We start from the raw sequence: 9208 nt of genomic DNA on the forward strand, positions 1-9208 counted from the left end.
CGTAATTGAATAAAGCAATTGTAACACAAGAGGGAGATTTCTACATCCCCTCTAGATTTGATCACATTCCTGATTGATGTATCTTTTTGTGTTATTTTTGTACTTAGTCATTTTCAGCTTTTCAGGTCCTACTCACTGTTGCCAGATGCTTAGCTGGATGAGAGGATCAAAGACCTGATATCAATAAAAACAGAATGGCGTCACTATATAAGAGAAAAAAATGCATCTTGTTTTTTAGGTGAATGATTGTTATCCATGGTGCTGTGGATGGTTACAGCAGACTTGTTGCGTTTCTGAAGGCCTCTGACAACAACAGGACTGCCACAGTCATTCGAAGCCGCCATCACCAGCTACAGAGCACCATCCCGGGTGAGATGTGACCGGGTGGTGAAAACAACCACATCTGTGCCTTCATGGAGCAGTTCAGGGGTGGTGAGAGGGGAAGTGCCCTCAGAGGAAGGAGCACCCACAACCAGAGGATAGAGCGGCTGTGGGGGGGACGTCTGGCATGGAGTCTCCAACGTTTATCATGACCTGTTCACCTTCTTGGAGACGGAGCAGATCATCGACATCAACAATGAGGTGCACCTGTGGGCACTGCACTTTGTGGTCCTGCCACGGGTGAACAGAGGTCTTGCTGTGTTTGCCAGTCAGTGGAACCACCATGGGCTGAGGACTGAACAACGGCAGTCACCTCTGGAGTTGTTTGTCTCGGGTTCCCTGGCAATGCAGAGGGCCAATCTGACAGCAGTAAGGAATTTGTTCGCCCCAAATTCAACCACCATCAGCTCTCAAGCCACCACCTCAGCTCCTCCAACCACCACCTCAGCTCCCCCAACCACTGGCGCCGCAGCTCTTTATTGGTCGGAATGGGTGATTGTGCCACAAATCCAGTTCACCATCAGCAACACACAGATGGAACTGTTAATTCCATTGGAAGGCCCCAGAGGCAGCCTGGGAGTTGACAATCTACAGAGGGTTATGGCAGTTATATCTTCAGCGCCACTCGTTCCTACTCCAACCTGACTTACTACATACACCCCTGATACTCCCCTACTGGGATGAGGGATTGGACACTATATCTTCAGCGCCACTCATTCCTTTGAATCAGTTCATTTTTACAATACTATTATACATTTTATAATACTAACATTCCCCCTCTTTCACACACTGTATGATTTGGTCTCTAGAAAGGTACGATAGACATCTTCAACTCTAAACGGATAGGGACCAGAGTTTAAACACAGGTGGCCTTAACTTTTGTTAATAAGTACTTCCCCATTCCAGTACGATTCTGTTTGGTTATATTTGGAGAGAGTCAGGTACTGTTAAGATATACGGCCGATGGTTATTGTATTTTGCTCTATGGAGCTTTAGCTCAGCATTCCATCTGCTGACACAATATTTGTCTTCCATTCAGTACAACACGACCCAGGAGAGGCCTACTGCAAGCACTGGATTGGAGCCTTCAGAGCGTGTCTGCTGTGGGAGGACAACAGAACATTCTGAATGGACATTACTAAAACAGAACTTACATTTTTGTAACGCCCAATCGGGACTTTTATAACTTGTTAAAATAAATAATTGTGTCGAACGCCCTATAGTTAAAAATATAAACTATGAAGATGGTGGTTCCCCCCCGTTACATTTTATATCATTGTGATTAACAGCAACCTATTACAGTTAGTAACATAACATTGTTGACACATTGTGACAGCTCAAATTATGTGGTTGAAGATGGACTAGTGCAGGGCTCCTAACCTTGTTTTTGGAGAGCTACTGTCTTCTTGGTTCACTCCGACCCTAATCTAGTGCACCTGTGTCACGCCCTGACCATAGAGAGCCTTTTATTCCCTATGTTGGTTAGGTCGGGGTGTGACTAGGGTGGGTCATAGGTAATTATATGTCTATGTTTCCCTGGTATGGTTCCCAATCAGAGGCAGCTGTTTATCGTTGTCTCTGATTGGGGATCATATTTAGGCAGCCATTTCCCTTTGTGCTTTGTGGGATCTTGACTTTGTATAGTTTGTTGCCTGTTAGCCCTATTGTTAGCTTCACGGTTCATTTTGAGATTTCTTGTTTTGCTGTGAGTTTCACCTAGAAGTAAAAAGATGTGGAACCCAGATCACGCTGCGCTTTGGTCCACTCATTATAACGATCGTGACAACCTGATTTGAATAATTACCTGCTTAATAAGTTAATGAGGTTAGTTAAAACTGAGGTTGGATTGAAAACCTACAGGAGGGTAGCTCTCCAGGAACAGGGTTGGAGAGCCTTGGACTAATGAATCTAGTTCTTAGATCAATGCATTTGAAATTCGATAAGTCACTACGAAGGTGCAGTTCCCAGAAGTGGAGATGTCAATTAATGCAGTGGATGGGAAGCCTTATTTCATGTAGTTCTAATTAAATGATAATGGTTGAACTTAACTTGTTCTTAATGTAGGACATCAAATTATCAGATTTGGATGAGTTGGCTGCAATATGGCAGCAGTACTTCAGTCAATATCAGTAAAGGATAGTGGTTATTAGTGAATTGTCAGTAAAGTGTTTCTAAAAAAACAAAACCTTAAACACCAAGACAAACAATATGGACTGTATAATTTAATATTAATGATCATTAAGTGAACAATAACAGCCAATATGGAAATACAGTGCATTTGGAAACTATTCAGACCCCTTGACTTTTTCCACATTTTGCTACATTCGAGCCTTATTCTAAAATGTATTAAACAAATAAAAATGTAGCTTCATACCCAAGAAGACTCGATGGTGCAATCACTGCCAAAGGTGCTTCAGCAAAGTACTGAGTAAAGGGTCATAAATGTAATGTTTCCTTTTTTTTTTTTATATACATTTGCAAAAATGTCAACTTGTTTTTGCTTTGTCATTATGGGGTATTGTGTGTAGATTGATGAGGGGAAAAAATTATTGTATCCATTTTTGAAGGCTGTAACGTAATAAAATGTGGAAAAAGTCAAGGGGTCTGAATACGTTCCGAATGCACTGTACAAACAATACAGATGTAAGTAGATAAATGCTTAAATGTTGATGTGCAGTTACATTTTCAAACACTCAATTGCTACTGTAGTTTAGTGCTACTAGATACAATTATGTATCATAAAAACGTTTTAATGCAACACCGAAATGTGGGGAATTCACAATACCGGAGGTCATGAATTCCCTAAAGGCATTGTAGGTGCTATGAAGAGGGAGCCTTAGTGTCACAGCACACGTGTTTGCCTCTGGGTACTTTTTCTTCTGCTGCCCAGCGAGACGCCCTCGCGCTGTGTGGAGGAATTCGATGGTCGGGGTGTCCTCAAACCCAAGGGGTGGCACCACCGTTGCCCCAGTAACAAACTCCAACACCATCGCCACTGTTAGAGGAGGACATTCTCCATCTGAGGAGTATACAGTAAAACATTTAAAATACATATTTAAATCACAAAATGGAATAAAATGCAGTTACCGATAAACTTGAACAATTGACTATTTTACCTTGCACCTCAGCCAGCCAGTTGAACCAGTGGCAGATGGTGTCGTTCTCCAAACACCGCCGGTTGCTGCCAGGTTTGAATAGGTTACTTTGAACAGGTCCCTGGCAGTGGGAGGCTTTATGGAGTCCACAAAAAGTGCTCGGAAGCTGTCCGGGTGGTTCCCCAATGCTTCAAGCAGCCCAAGAGAGTTGAGACGATATTTGAACCTGTTATGGTTTAAAGAAAGTATGTATATTTAAAATAAGTGTAATAAAATGTATCCTAATATAAAACAGGGAAATAGTCCATGATCTTTAAATCAGTAAAATAACCTACAAAGCAAGCACTGTGTCCTCATGTACTACATGGATATAGGGGAAAATGTACCTATCCTGTTCAGCTGCCGGATGGTAGGGTCAGCGATCAGGCAAACTCTCATAGTTATCAACCTGCTTCTCCCGGTTTGCCGCCTTTGGACTCCAGCATTATTCCGTCTCCTGAACGATTGAAATCTGACATGTGCAAACGTTGTAAAAGTTACAATAATGACACTCAGCATAATCGACGCCGCCCATACTCATACAGCACCCTACGGTAGCTGTTGCAATCATTAGCAAGCTAACATTACTAGGTAGTTGTGCCGGTTAATGTTGACTTTTGCCAGTTATTACCTAACCTACCAGAATGAATCCTACCTTTGAACCACCCGATCCTCCTTGGGTGGTTGCACTTGGCTGGCAAAACTTAAAAAGCGGTCTCTCATGTTTTCAAGGTTCACATGACTTAGTCGTTTGTTGGTGATGATGAACGAGAAGTTTTTCATATAGTGCCTTCCAAAGAAGCATGGAGGAAAGTTTAGAGGGGATAAGAGATATCCAAATATGGTATACAGATTCTGACATTCTTATTTTTAGTCAGTCATTTGAACAACATGTGGAAGATGTCCGTCAGGTACTTAGGCAGCAAAATAAATGGGGTATTAAACTCAGGGCTGATAAGTGTGACCTAATCAAGAATGAGGTCTGTTATTTAGGAAAAATGATTTCTGCTGAGGGTTACAGAATGGATGTTAAAGAAATTGTAGCAGTGCAAGAACTGGTAAACAGGCCACCAACAAACGTGAGCAGGCTGAGGAAACTACTGGGGTTTCTAGGGTACTATAGGGGTTATGTACAGAACTTTTCACAACATGCTAAATGTCTCTATGACTTACTAGCAGTAAAGACGAAGACCCCAGCATCCGGGAAGCGAAGGACCAAGGTAGCTGTGCAGTCGGGACAGGCTCTGCCCCACCAGAAAGTTATATGGGAGGATGCTCACCAGAGAGCATTAGAACACTTGGTGAGTGTGTTGACTAATCCACCTGTGCTTGCTTACCCAGATTTCAAGGAGCCTTTTATCCTGCATGTTGATGCCTCTGAAGAAGGATTGGGAGGTGTGTTATACCAACGACAAAGTGGCAAACTGAGAGTCATTGGATATGGCTCCCGCATCCTGACTCAAGCAGAGAGAAACTATCACCTTCACTCAGGGAAACTGAAATTCTTGGCCCTCGAATGGGCAGTGACTGAGCGGTTCCGAGATTACCTATTTTATGCTCCCTCTGTGACAGTGTACAGTGATAATAACCCCTTGACATATGTACTAACTACAGCAAGACTGAATGCCACCGGTCATCGCTGGGTGGCAGAGCTGTCTGACTTTAATCTCACACTGAAGTATCGTCCTGGAAAGGTAAACAATGACACAGACTTTCTGTCACGCTCTCCTTTGCATGCTGAACATTACATGGAAGAATGCACTGAGAAACACTCACTTGAAATGGTAAAAGCAACACTCAATAATGTTCAGACACAACAGAATGACTGTGTAACGTGGATATCCACGGTCACACTAAGGCCATCAGTGCAAGATGAGCTGTCATGGTGGGGTGGAACAGTTACAGACCGACTGTCTCCACACGATATCATGCAGGCTCAATTAAAGGATGCGGCTGTATCGAGAATCTTGGAACTGAAAAGTCAAAGGACTAAGCGGGACTAAGCCTAAACCAACAGAATGTCAACAAGAGTCATACAAAGTCAAACAGTTACTGCGAGAGTGAAACAGGCTCCATGTCTCACCAGATGGATTATTACAAAGGAAAACAGCAGAAAGGAAACAAGTTGTGGTACCAAGTCAGTATAGAACACTGATTTACAAGTACTTACACACTGAAATGGCCCATCTAGGAACAGAAAGAGTGTTGAACTTAGCACGAGAACGTTTTTATTGGCCGCGCATGCAACACGACATTGAACACTTTATCACCAAAGTGTGTAAGTATATCAAACAAAAGAAACCCAGTGTAATAACTAGGGCCCCAATGCAACATGTACGAGCTACAGCTCCTTTCCAGATGATTTCAATTGACTATGTGCATTTGGAGAAAAGCAGAGGGGGCTATGAGTACATTTGAGTTATTTTAGATAACTTTACAAAATTTGCACAAGCCTACCCCACTAGAAATAAGTCAGGGAAAACTGCAGCAAAAAAGCTTTTCGATGATTTTTTCCCAAAGTTTGGCTTTGTGTCAAAAATCCATCATGATCAGTGAAGAGAGTTTGAAAATCAGTTATTCAGAGCCTTGCAGAACTGTACGGGAATAGCCAATTCCAGAACCTCTCCATATCATCCACAGGGGAATCCGAGATTTAACTGTACACCGTTGTCAATGTTGGGCATACTAGATGAAGAGAAAAAGGCCAACTGGGGTGATTATCTGAACAAGGACACGGGGAGCCTGAGCCGGTGCAGCTTCGCCCCAAAATGGCTGACCACAGCCAGGAACAGCAGGTTACCTGCAAGAAATCACAATACTACAGTAGCCAGGAATCGGAAATTATAAACGCTGTTTTTTAAAAAACAAAAAATGGCATATCAGTTTGGATACTAGGCTGCAACAACATAGCATCACATAAAACAATGTTAGGGGTTTGACAGTAGAGTCATGGACAAATGCCAATCAATTAATAGGAACAACTATAAAACTGGACAGTATTGAGAGCAGACTGATTGAACCACAATTTTTTTTTGATTATACTGTAATCAGTATAATCTGGTTTTTACTACATGAATTCTCAAGCAACTCAATGTTATTGTTGATACCCATCTCAAAGCTGCCGTCTATGAGTCCGATGAGAGAGCTGGACAGGTCAAAGTGTCTCTCTGAGTGATGGCACTCTTCATGTAGGTCGCTGACAGAGCTTTGGTGAAGGAGGCGAATGACAGGGCCACGATGAACTGCTGACAAACACAAGAGAGAGAACATTAGTGTGTGTTTGTCCGTGTGTATGTGCATGCGTGGATGCGTGTGCAGACAGAGTGCATGTGTAGCTGAGGTGGCCTGCAATAGTAAAAAGAACGGACACAAGTTTACGTCTGCAAAGTAATAGCGCTTTCTTTATTCTGAAGAATGTTTTTTTTCTCTTGTTCAATTGTCTATTTTCTTGTTAGTACGTTGAAAATATTCACATCAAACAAGTGCACACATTAAACTACACAACATAAATGCACTTTAGCTAAAGCAGAATTCAAAAATGTTCCACAAATAACCCTGTCTTAGTGTATGGTTTCACATGAAAACCACAATGTATTTCACATTCATACAATAGAAACACCTATATATGAAACCATAAATAACTGAATGTTTTTCTATATACCGCTACCTCTATAGAAAACTGACAATACATTCAGCTTTAAGATAGTGGCACCTCCAGAAATTCGTCTCTCTCTCACTGTATGCACTAAAAGTCTACCAGACTGAGCGTGCTCGGCCAGTTTACCAGCTAGTAAGCACAATTTTACACAAAACCAATAATATGTAAAACCAACTCAGAAATCCCTAACAAATGGATTCTTTATAAAAAAATATCCTAGACAAAATCCAGTACAAGTAAGCTGCTCAGTAAACATAGTCTCTGTGACTCGTAAATCGTTTTTTACCTCAGCTAACATAACGTTATACTCTCACTCAGTTCGACACAAAGCCAAAACAAAACCTTTCCTAACGTGATAATATCTTGACAAAGTTGTTAAATAGCATGTTATTACACATTGTGTATATATTTGAACGTTTGGAAGTTTTGTTACAAACCTGTAATAGTAAAAAGAACAGACACAGTTTACCTCTGTAAAGTTCTGATCCTTATTCTGCAGAATGGTGAGAGCTTGGCCAGAACCTGCTGTTTCTCCTGCTACAACAGTGCAACAGCGCCATCTATTGGCCTGATGGACTGCTAAAGTGTGTAGAAAATACAATTTAGATTAATTAAGACAAATACATTAACAAATTGTGGGGGGGGGGGGGGGTATAATAAATGGCTGTCTGTTTTAGTGACTTTGTTTTCAGCCCATTACACATGTACAATCGTACACGTGCATTTTAAAGCATTATTAAGAACCTTGAGTGTGGAACTGCAGGGCGTTTACGCAAAAACCACATGAATTTCACATGTGAACACGGGAAGTGTTCCAAAAACATGTTTTCATGTAATCTTATGTGAAGATAATGTGATAACATGTAAAGCAACATGTGATTACATTAAACTACACATGTGAAAATGTGATCACGTTGTGTTCCAAAACATGTTTTCACATGATTTCACATAAAATGTAAGTTGAAATCATGTGGTTTTTCTGTAAGGGCAGGAATATAAGATGCATTTTTATGTTATGTTTGATGTTACATGATCTTGAAAATGCAATGTTCTTTGAGGTTCTTCCTTGTTCCTTTCCATGTATTTTCCATTTTACTTTCCCTCAGTCCTTTTCACTTTCATTGGCAAAACAAGCTCTGTCTCCGTCAAGACTTATTCAGAGCCACCATGAATTGAAAGCAGCTTTGATTTCATTCTTCGGGTCTTTATTCAAACACAAACACACTTGGAATAAAATGCTCTTTCAGTGTCTTGTTGCAGGTTGTGCAATGTTCAAAAGTGTGTGAGAGATTAGTATTAATGTGTGTGTATGTGTGGGGGGTCAAGTTTGGACGGTCGTACATATGCAAATAGCCAAGATTGTATATTTCAGGACCATGGACAGCAGCAATATCGGCATAGCGATATCTGTCATTCAGCACCACATGACAGTAGACAGCGGCCATCTCATGTGAAGTTGGCACTGGGGAAATCCCATGTAGTGAGAAACGAGGCCTAGGAGGCAAAAAGACTGAAGGAGAAGACTCCCACAGGAACTCTATGCTAAACTGTTCTGCCACATCCATTTCAAATGTTACATCTTTCGATTTGTAAATAATAGGGAATACATCTGCAAATAATTGAAACTGACTATTCAAACTACACTGTACAGCTTTAGTGTGTCTGTGCATCATAGGTACAACTGTAAGCAATTCCGTTCTCAAATGTGTTTAATGTGAGAAACAAAATTAAAAGCACCTGTTAGACATTTACAATGCAGACTGTCATGCATTTTTACTATTACCAACAAGACAACGAAGTGATACGTGCCATGGAGACTTATAACGGATACTTTCCAAACACCAAAAGATCCCACGCTGAGCGATATTGTTTACTACACTATTATGCATACAATCCAAGTCATACGTTTATTGTCATTCATACTCTTATTTTTAACCGAATATCTTTGCAAAAGTGTTCATTGTGTCAATTCAGAGCTCGGAAATATTGGAATAATGTGCTTTAGGGGACTGACACTCAAGGCGCACAACAGGAT

General features: G+C 41.1%; 1 long non-coding RNA gene across 1 annotated transcript; it reads right to left on the reverse strand.

Annotated features, from left to right (window-relative positions):
• Nucleotides 1-2944: 2944 nt before the first annotated feature.
• LOC120064470 lies at nucleotides 2945-7677 on the reverse strand. The gene is made up of 5 exons (XR_005478603.1): nucleotides 7611-7677; nucleotides 6623-6760; nucleotides 3863-6315; nucleotides 3498-3702; nucleotides 2945-3400 (listed from the first exon to the last, which is right to left on the reverse strand). It is a non-coding gene; the product is annotated as an uncharacterized LOC120064470 (long non-coding RNA).
• Nucleotides 7678-9208: the final 1531 nt, after the last annotated feature.

Source organism: Salvelinus namaycush, chromosome 19 (assembly GCF_016432855.1).
Source record: "Salvelinus namaycush isolate Seneca chromosome 19, SaNama_1.0, whole genome shotgun sequence".
NCBI classification, from domain to species: domain Eukaryota; kingdom Metazoa; phylum Chordata; class Actinopteri; order Salmoniformes; family Salmonidae; genus Salvelinus; species Salvelinus namaycush.